This window comes from Rattus norvegicus, chromosome 3 (assembly GCF_021556685.1).
Source record: "Rattus norvegicus strain SHRSP/BbbUtx chromosome 3, alternate assembly SHRSP_T2T, whole genome shotgun sequence".
Classification (NCBI taxonomy): domain Eukaryota; kingdom Metazoa; phylum Chordata; class Mammalia; order Rodentia; family Muridae; genus Rattus; species Rattus norvegicus.
In genome coordinates this window covers 29,915,031-29,926,270 of record NC_141536.1, presented here as the reverse complement: position 1 = coordinate 29,926,270, position 11,240 = coordinate 29,915,031, and the positions used below count along the sequence as shown (strand labels likewise).

Genomic DNA, 11,240 nt, shown 5'->3' with positions numbered 1-11,240 from the left:
CTTTCTACTTTGTCTCTCATGGCTTTCTTGATGATCTTGGAACTCATCCACCAAGACTTGCACAGTGTAGCACTTAAATAGATAGAAGACAACACTTTTAGCTTGACCTTTCACCAATATAAACAGTAACTTAGGCAAGGAGCATGCCAGTTCATGTCCTTCAGAAGTTTTTCATTCATCTAAGACTGTGAAGGAATGAAGATGCATATATATATATATATATATATATATATATATATATATGTGTGTGTGTGTGTGTGTGTGTGTGTGTGTGTGTGTGTGTGCGCGCATGTGTGCTCTTTGTGATTCATTCTTACTTTTTGCTTTCTTTTCCTTTTCCACATTCTATATAGTCCTTTGGCTGCATTTGTTGCAATAAGCATTGATGAAAATGAACTACCTGTTCAAAAGGGTTTTAGTTTTTGAAGGATAAAACTGTTATTCTTCCAAATCAAGTTAATACTCATTACGTGTTATGTACTTTCTTTTAGGGAGGAGAATTCAAATCAGAGTTTACATGGAAACATCTGACCAACTATGACTGAGCATATTTTAAAAGTACCCTGTGACTGGTCTCTCAATTGGAAATACTTCTAAACAGCCTCTAACATTTCAATTCTTGTGACCCACCTATCTCTCTAATGTTTTTTTAATGGATATGTCCTGTCCCCAAATTGATCTTAATATTTTAAATTGACCCTAAAATACTATTTATTTTTGAATACATTTAAATGCTTTTCTGTGCTTTCCTAATCAAAAACTTTTATGTAGCAGAGAAAATCTCTCTCTCAAAAAAGGTTGAAATTACAGTGTTTCTTGTATTATGCTAACATTCCTTATTGAGTAGAGACTTTAAGAGGGTATGTAGTAAAATATGACCTATTTTCACAGAGGATGACATCTTATACTAAGACCACAGACCATCATATTGAATCAGATATCCTTTGATCCTTTCTTCAGCATTTGAAAGGCTGTCACTGCTCCAGAAAAATAAGTAATAGGATTAGTTGTGGCTGGTATGGTTTGCCTCTACCATTTCTCAATGTCATGCAGAAAACAAATTTGTTATCTGTAGAGAGTAAGTAAATATTCTACCCCATATTTTTCAAGAGTCCAGAGTTATTGAAATTCTCTTGTTCATTATAACTTTTCTAATTAAAATCATATGCCCATGGAAACAATACTAAGTCCTTGGAGAACCAATAAATATGTGAGAAGTCAGCTGGGTTTTCCCTTACATTTCTCTAATTCTATTTAGGAGGTTGAGGTAGGATGATTGAAAGTTCAAAAACTGATTCAGCTAGCAAGTGATTCAAGGCGACCTTTTGAAAATTAATAAATCTCTCTAAATAAAATTTAAAAGTAAGTTTGAAAATAGTTTGGTAAGAGGGCAGTCGAGTTACTTAGTCCAAATAGTGAGATCTTATCTCAAAACAAATAGGTCTACAGTGGTAATCTGAATAAAAACCATAAAAATGTACAAGTGCTTTTACTGAGCATTCATCATAAATCCTTGAAAATATTCTGGCTTAGAAATTCTGCTTATGAAAGTAGAATTAACAGCTTTTTTAGATTATAATAAATTACAGCAATTATCCCATCCCTTATCTCTTGCTAAACTCCCCATATTTTTCTTAAAATTCAAGATCCTTTTCACTAATTATTTCTGCACACATACACTTTTCTGTATGTACACTAAACACAGACACACACACACACACACACACACACACACACACACGCTTTTGGATAACATGAAAGTTAGTCATAAGAGAAGGTTAACACTTAACTATGAATTAAAATTAGCTCTAAAATTCATTTTACTAACATACTTTGAAGAGGTATTTGACTTACTTCTTTGCTGAGTTCTTTCAAGATTATTCAATCAATTTGTGATTTTTGAATATGCATGATTTTCTTTAAACCTTCAAACATCAGTATAGTTTCTAGATAAAAGGAGATGAAAGAGACTAAAGCCCACTAAAGTAGAAATTTCTGGTTTCTCTAGCAACTCAGATATGTCATGTGATGTTGTGCTAGAAATTATCTTATGAGAGGATTTTTGCTGAGAACAGACAAGTGGTGTTTTCTTGGTTGCTGCCTTGTGAGGGGGCAAGTGATACATTGCTGAAACAGTCACAGACACGTGGTGTTTGGAAAGAATATAAATATAGCCCCACAGACAATGAAAGGTTATTCTTGCATTGGTTCACCTTACCATGCTTTGCTCATAACTGCTGATAATGATTTTGCATTGCTCTGCCTTGCTAAAATGTGCTGGTCTTCACTGATCTTTGTTTGTCAAGACATGATAGAAAGAAACATATCGAAGAACTTCTTGTGGTATTGAGACTGCTTTTTTGGCTTTCTCAGGCTTTTGCCAATTTGGCTGAGTCTGAGGTTTCTTGTGGATCAAGCCACTACAGTTTGCTGATTGCCACAACTAGACTGCCACTACTGATTAGTGCTTGCTGGTTTAAACTGGACTGCTGATATCTTGACAACAAAGAACTACTTTTTGTTTTTGAAAAAATCTGAATTTTTTAATTGAATAATTTCTTTAATTACATTTCAAATGTTATCCCCTTCCCCGATTTCCTCCCTGGAATCCGCCCATCCCTTCCCCCCACACCTAGACTGTATTAGAGTGTTCCCCACCCACCCACTCCCACCCATTTCCCTGCCGTAGCTTCCCCCAGCCCCGCAACAGGGGCATTGAGCTTTCATAGGGCCAAGGGCCACTCCTCTCATTGATGCCCAATAAGGCAATCCTCGGCTATATATGTGGCTGAAGGCATGGGTTTCCCCAGGTGTACTCTTTGGTTGGTTTGGCTAGTAGTCTGATGCTGTAGTTCTTCCTATGTGGTTGAAAGCTCCATCAGCGCTTTCACTCCTTTCTTTAACTCCTTCATTAGAGACCCCATTCTCAGTTCAATGGTTAGCTACTAGACCTGTCTCTGTGTTTGTCAGGCTCTGTCAAAGCCTGTCAGGAGACAGCAGTATCAGGCTCCTTTCAGAATGCACTTCTTGACATTCACAATATTGTCTGGGTTCGGTGACATAATATAGGATGGATCCCCACGTGGGGCAACTCTGGATGACCCCTCAGTCTCTGCTCCACACTTTGTCTCTCTATTTCCTCCTGTGAATATTTTGTTCTCCCTTCTAAGAAGGACTGAAGCATCCACTCTTCGGTCTTCCAACTACTTCAGCTTCATGTGGTCTGTGCGTTGTGTCTTGGGTGAGTGCATACCATATGTGTTCTTTTGTGATTGGGTTACCTCACTCATGATGTTATTTTCTAGTTCCATCCATTTGCCTAAGAATTTCATGAAGCCATTGTTTTTAATAGCTGAATAGTACTCAAATGTATGACATTTTCTGTATCCAATCCTCCATTGAAGTACATCTGGGTTCTTTCCAAGTTTTGACTATTATAAATAAAGCTGCTAGTAACATGGTGGAGCCTGTGCCCTTGTTATACGTTGGAGCTTCTTTTGGGTATATGCCCAGGAGAGGTATAACTGGGTCCTCAGGTCATACCATGTCCAATGTTCTGAGGAACCTCCAGACTGATCTCCAGAATGGTCCTACCAGCCTGCAACCTCACCAACAATGGAGGAGTTTTCACCTTTTTCTACATCCTCACCAGCGTCTGATGTCACCTGAGCTTTTGATTTTAGCCATTCTGACTGGTAAGACTTAGAGTCCCAGGATTATTTTGATTTGCATTTCCCTGATGACTAAGGATGTTGAACATTTCTTTAGGTGCTTCTTGGTCATTGATATTCATCAATTGAGAATTATTGGTTTAGCTCTGTTCTCCATTTTTTAATAGAGTTATTTGATTCTCTTGAGTATAACTTCTGAGTACTTTGTATGTATTAGATATTAGAATTATATCAGACATAGGATTAGTAAAGATTTTTTCCCAATCTGTTCATCACCATTTGTCTTATTGCCAGTGTCCTTTGCCTTACAGAAGCTTTACAATTTTATGAGGTCCCATTTGTCAATTCTTGGTCTGAAAGCATAAGCCATTGGTGATCTGTTCAGGTAATTTACCCCTGTGCCTACATGTTTGAGGCTCTTCCCCACTAACTCTTCTGTTAGTTTCAGTTTATCTGGTTTTATGTGGAAGTTCTTGATCCACTTGAACTTTAGCTTTGTATAAGGTGATAATGATGGATTGATTTGCATTCTTCTATATGCTGACCACCAGTTGAATCAGCACCATTTGTTGAAAATGATGTCTTATTTCCAGTGGATGGTTTTAGCTCCTTTGTCAAAGATCAAGTGACCATAGGTGTATGGGTTCATTTCTGGATCTTTAATTTTATTCCATTGATCTACCTGCTTGTCTATGTACCAATACCGTACAATTTTTATCACTATTGCTCTAAAAATACTGCTTGAGGTCAGGGATGGTGATTCCCCCAGAAGTTCTTTTATTGTTGAGAAGAATTTTCAATATCCTGGGTTTTTTGTTTTTCTAAATGAACTTTCAAATTGCTCTTTCTAAGTCTATGAAGAATTGAGTTGGAATTTTGATGGCAATGCATCGAATCTGTAGATTGTTTTTAGCATAATGGCCATTTTTGCTATATTAATCCTGCCAATCCATGAGCATGGGAAATTTGGCCATCTTCTGAGATCTTTTTTGATTTCTTTCTTCAGAGACTTGAAGTTCTTGTCTTGGTTTGGCTATATCACACCAAGGTATTTTATATTGTTTGTGACTACTGTGAAGGGTGTCTTTTTCCTTTTTTTTTTTTTTTTTTCCGGAGCTGGGAACCGAACCCAGGGCCTTGTGCTTTCTAGGCAAGCGCTCTACCACTGAGCTAAATCCCCAACCCCGGTGTCTTTTTCCTAATTTCCTTCTCAGCCTGTTTATCCTTTGAGTAGAGGGAGGCTACTGATTTGTTTGAACTTTTAATGACTGCTTCTATTTCTTTAGTTGTTATAGGACTGTTTAGATGGTTTATCTGCTTTTGATTTAAATTTGGTACCTGATATCTGAATAGAAAAGTGTCTATGTCTTCCAAATTTCCCAGTTTGTTGAGTATGGTTTTTTTTTTTGTTTGCTTGTTTTTTTTTTTTTTTTTTTTTTTGGAGTAGGGTCTAATGATTTTTTGAATTTCCCTGGTTTCTGTTGTTACATCTCTCTTTTCTTTCCTGATTTTGTTAATTTGGATATTCTTTCTGTGCTCTCTGGTTAGTCTGGTTAAGGGTTTATCTATCTTTTTTTCCCCAAAGAACCAGTTCCTAGTTTTCTTGATGCTTTGTAGAGTTCTTTTTGTTTCTATTTGATTAATTTCTGCCGTGAGTTTGGTTATTTCCTGCCTTCTACCCCTTCATTAAATTCTAGAAAGTCTTTAATTTCTTTGTTTTTTTCCTTGACCAAGTTATCATTGTGTAGAACAATGTTCAGTTTTCATGTGTATGTGGACTTTCTGTTATTTTTCTTGTTACTGAAGACCAGCCATAGTCCATCATGATCTGATAAGATGCATGGGATTATTTAAATCTTCTTATATCTGGTGAGACCTGTTTTATGACCAATTATATGGTCAATTTTGAAGAAGGCACTATGAGGTGCTGAAAAGAAGGTATATTCTTTTGTTTTAGAGTGAAATGTCCTATAGACATCTGTCAAATCTATTTGGTTCATAATTTCCTTCAGTTACACTGTTTCTCTGTTCAGTTTCTGTCTCCATAATCTGTCCATTGATGAGAGTGGGGTGTTGAAGTCCCCCACTATTATTGTATGTGGTACAATATGTGCTTTGAGCTTTAGTAATTTTTCTTTTATGAATGGAGGTGCCCTTGCATTTAGAACATAGATATTAAGAATTGAGAGTTCATGTTGGTAGATTTTTTCTTTGATGTATATGAACTGTTCTTCATTATTCTTTTTGATAATCTTTGGTTGAAAGTCAATTTTATTCGATATTAGAATGGCTACTCCAGCTTGTTTCTTGGAACCACTTGCTTGGAAAATGGTTTTTCAGACTTTACACTGAGTTGGTGTCTGTTTTTGTCTCAGAGGTGAGTTTCTTGTAAACAACAAAATGCTGGGTCCTTTTAATGTATCCAGTCTGGTAATGTATGTCTTCTTATTGGGGGAATTGAGTCCACTGATGTTAAGAGATGCTAAGTAGTAGTGATTGTTGTTCCCTGTTATTTTTCTTTTTAGAGGTAGAATTTCTGTAGCTATCTTCTTTTGGGTTTTTTGCAAGAAGATTACTTTCTTGCTTTACCTACGGTGTTTTCCATCTATTATCCTTTGTAGGGCTGAATTTGTGGAAAGATATTGTGTACATTTGGTTTTGTCATGGAATATTTTGGTTTCTCCATCTACATTAATTGAGGGTTTTCCTGGATATCGTAGCCTGGGCTGGCATTTGTGCTCTCTTAGGGTCTGAATGGCATCTGTACAGGACGTTCTGGCTTTCATGGTCTCTCTTGAAAAGTCTGGTGTAATTCTGATAGGTCTGCCTTTATATGTTACTTGACTTTTTTCCCTTACTGCAAAAGGATATTAAAAAAATTCTTTCTTTGTTTTGTTCATTTGGTGTTTAGACTATTATGTGAAGGGAGAAGTTTCTTTTCTGGTCCAGTCTATTTGGAGTTCTACAGGCTTCTTGTATGTTCATGGACATCTCTCTCTTTAGGTTAGGAAGTTTTCTTCTATGATTTTATTGAAGATGATTATTGGTCCTTTAAGTTGGGAGTCTTCGCTCTCTTCTATCGTTATTAATCTTGGGTTTGGTCTTCTCATTGTGTCCTGGACTTCCTGGATGTTTTGGGTTAGGAGCTTTTTACATTTTGCATTTTCTTTGACGGTTGAGTCAATGTTTTCTATGATATCTTCTGCCCCTGAGATCCTCTCTTCTATCTCTTGTATTCTGTTGGTAATATTTGCATCTATACTTCCTGATCACTTTCCCAGGTTTTTTTCTTCCAGGGTTGTCTTCTTTTGTGATTTCTTTATTGTTTCTATTTCCATTTTTAGATCCTGGATAGTTTTGTTTATTTCCTTTACCTGTTTGGTTGTGTTCTACTGTATTTCTTTAAGGGAGTATTCATGTCCTTCTTAGAGTCATCTATAATTATCATGAGGTATGATTTTAATTCCAAATTTTGTTTTTCAGGTGTGATAGGGTATCCAGGACTTGTTGTAGTTGGAGAACTGGGATCTGATTATTCCACATAGCATTGGTTTCTGTTGTTTATGTTCTTGTGCTTGCCTCTTGACACCTGGTTATCTCTAGTGCTTGCCCCATCTGTCTCTGACTAGAGCCTGTTCTTCTTGTGATCCTGGTTGTATCAGAACTCCACAGTGTCCAGGTGTCTTTGAGATCCTGTGATCCTGGAATTCTGAGTCTGTCAGAGCTTCTGGGAATCAAGCTGCCTCTGAGATACTGAAGTCCTTGTATGAACGAGCTCATTAGATCCTGTTGTGTCAGAATTCCTTGGAGTCAAACTTTCTCTTGGTGTTGCAGGAGCGAGTCAGGGGAGGCCAGAGCCCTGAGTTTGCTCAGAGCACAAAGAAAGACTGAAAAAAAAAAACTCATACCTCTGGGTTTGGCAGGAGTTTGTGTTTCCCTGGTTCCTATATGGGTCACAATTATGCTGGCTGTTGGGGAAGAAATTGTGGCCTCCACTGTGACCTTGAGTGTATTAGAGTGTATTAGTGCTCTTGGGTGTGTCCTATCTCCTGGGATCCTGTGCTCATGTAATCCTGGGCCTGTTAGTGTACCTTTGATCCTTTGTTTCTGTTATCCTATGTTCCTGTGTTCCTGTGATCCTGTGATCCTGTGTGTGTTAGAACATCTGGGTGACGGGCTTTCTCTGGGTGTTGTGGGAATAGGTGCAGGACCAGTGCCAAAGGTCTGTTCATGACACAAGTTCAGACTGGAAGGGACCCGTGCCACTGGATGGGTGAGGTTACACCAGGTGCTCTAACATGCCAAAGTACTACTTCTAAACAGGTGTACATCCCCCTTGTGCTGTTATCCTGCTTTCTTTCCTACCTTTTGATTTGGTGGAAGGAGCATGACCTGTTTAAGAACCGTTATTCAAATAAGTTTTGAAAAATCTAGCCTGCAGCTCACAGATTATGATTATCACTCAGTTGCGATTTTTAGAATATCTTCCAGGATACTGCCCTAGCACTGTGGACTGCGGAGGTTTCTGGGAATCTACCAACAGAAAAAGTACACAAATGTCTAAGGATACAATAAAAATTTTATAGTATTATAATGCTTTCAAATCCAATGAAAGAATACTGTCAGTATTCCTTTGTAGGTTTCTTTTAACTTTAAAAACAGGTCATTGATAGTTGTAGTATTGATTTTATGTTTTGTTGAAATGCATCCCGGCACTACAGTATCTTATAACGGCCATATTATTTTTTTTCTTTTAAGACAGACATATAAGGAGCTATTAATAAGTAGTAAAGTGATCTATTAGAAATTAGTATTTTCTGGGGCTGGGGATTTAGCTCGGTGGTAGAGCGCTTGCCTGGGAAGCGCAAGGCCCTGGGTTCGGTCCCCAGCTCCGAAAAAAAGAACCAAAAAAAAAAAAAAAAGAAATTAGTATTTTCTCCTAAATGTTGATTTTTTTCTCCCAAACACCCATATACCCATATACCTAATTTTTAAATAGCAGATTGCCAAAGTTTTTACATGAAAAAATATTGGCAGAGATATGTCTTTAGGTTGTAAGTTTTCAATATTAAATCATTAACAAGAATAATGCCTTCATCAGGACAAAAGCAATTCATTCTTCAAACATTGTACACTCAGAAGACTTAAAATCAGAAGAATACTATTAAATTCCATGTCATTTTAGTGTCCTGTCTTAATTTGACTGAGGTCAACCATTACTAATGACATAGGATTATAATTAAGTCTTTGATAGGATGAGTAAAAATAATGATAGCATTCTGCATGTTTGGAATTCATTTGTAGGTAATTGCCACTTGCTTTCTGTGCCCTGTTTAGGTGGAGGAAGCAAGATGGAGGCTATCTTCTGCCACAAATACCTCTGCTGCACTGGGCTATAGGATTCCATTTTCTTTAATGTTTAAGTTATGATGCCAATATCATAAACTAACAAAATAAAACTAAAAGGCAGTGGTTCTGTTATGCCTGTTATTACTTGAGGATGTTGTTTTATTAACATGAACTGGATATGGCAGGAAAAGCCACTTAACTAAATGGTTTGTTTTCGCTAAAGGAAGAGTATGTAGTAGATTTCTTTTTTAATTTTTCTACATTAACCATGATATATATCCTTTATAATGTTAATAAGCTGAGATTGTATAAATAAGTACAGTTTCAAATATATAATTTCTGAACCTTTATGTGGGAAACTTGACTAGAATTTGTGATACATGAGATATAAAACACTGTCTTGCCTTCGTTAAAAATATAATCTTGTTAGAAGAAATAGACTGTGTCTTTTAGATAATTAGATGTTAGAATAAACTGAATTGGCTAATGTTTAGAGGGACGGTAGGGAGAATGGGACAAGAAATGGAAAACAATAGGAGTAAAATAAGCAGCTATTACAATCTTGGATTCCATCTTATTCCTGGATATCTTAGTGGCATTTGTTTAATTACAAAATTTTTAATGGATGTTTACGTAAGGAAAGATTTCAGGTTTTACAAGCTAATTAATGAGGTATACATTGTTCTATCCCTTCCCATAAATATGCTTTCTAACTTCAAATTTTTCAAGAAAAAAAATGAACAAATAACTAATTTCAGCCAAATATGGAATTAGTCCATAAAAGATACAAGAAAAGGCAGTATAATCATGTTATTATAGTTAGTGTCCTTTTGCTTACTGTATACCTACACTGGAGTTTAGTTTGGAGTAGACATTGCTTGTCATTTTAAAGACACCAGGTTCAATATTATTTTCAACAAAGGAGAGAATATATCTGAACTATTTCTTCCAGGCAATCATTGCCACCTTTTATAAATTGCATATATGAACTTTCAGGGTGAGATAGAGGATTAGAAATTTCCTTCCCAGGACAACATCAGTGAGAAAAGTCAGGTTAAGCACAACAGAAACTGTTTTCTAATAATATAACTAGAGGAGGACTCTCAGGAACCAAAACAAATGAAAGAGGAGTTAGATCAACTAGAAGGCATTGGAAAGCAGAAAGGCAACAGGAATTAAAGTAGATGACAACAGACAACTCATAGTCAAAGTTCTGGGAGAACACACTGTGAAGCCCCGACTTTAATGAAAGCTGGAAAAGTTCAGGCTATACAGGTAAGAACAGATCAATTATCTCCCTACAGGAGAAACTAATGGTTTCCATAAACATTAGGCACAGGAGGAAATTTTTATAGGATTGTAACTCTTCTTACATACAAACAAATACATTGGAGAAGAGGAAAGTTGCGTCTGTGATATCTCTGAGTGTCATAGCTAGGCACTATCTTTAGGATTCCTATTCCTGCAGGCTGAATGACTCCAAGGACCTAAAGGGTAAAATCTAAATCATGATATCCCAAGAGCTTAGTACCCAGAACAAAGATACAAACCAATTTTAAAAAAAGAATATGTTATGACCAAGAAGTACTGAGTTTGTGTGTGTGTGTGTGTGTGTGTGTGTGTGTGTGTGTGTGTGTGTGTGTGTTATGGTAAATAGAAGCTCTGCCTTCTGAGGTGAGGGGTTCCCCAATCCGTTCTAGATTGTCATGCCCACTGAGCAGTTGAAACTAGAGCTGGAAATTGCTGGAATTTGAAAACTCTTTCATTAACATGTATGTTTTGTGTCTTGGGGTTCATATCAAGAGGCAAAGGATAATAGATGGAAAACTCTAACACAAGAAAGGAAATTTCACCCTAGAAAAAGCAAGAAGGTAATTTTCTTGCAACAAACCCAAAAGAAGAGAGCTGTACAAACATAATTCCAACTCTAACAACAAAAATAACAGGAACAGCAATCATTATTAGTTAATATCTTTTAAAACCAATGGACTCAATTCTCCAATAAAAAGATGTACACTAGCAGACTGGATATGTAAAGAGGACCCAGCATTTTGCTGCATACAGGAAACACACCTCAGTGACAAAGATAGGCACTAAAAGGCTGGAAAACAATTTTCCAAGCAAATAGTCTCAAGAAACAAGCTGGGGTACCCACTCTAATACCAAATAAAATCAACTTTCAACTGAAAGCTATCAAAAAATAAGGAAGGAAACTTCATA

General features: G+C 36.6%; 1 non-coding gene across 1 annotated transcript; it reads right to left on the bottom strand.

The window, feature by feature from the left end:
- Positions 1-4,779: 4,779 nt before the first annotated feature.
- Positions 4,780-4,860, bottom strand: Trnas-aga (transfer RNA serine (anticodon AGA)). Its single transcript has one exon. It is a non-coding gene; the product is annotated as a tRNA-Ser (tRNA).
- Positions 4,861-11,240: the final 6,380 nt, after the last annotated feature.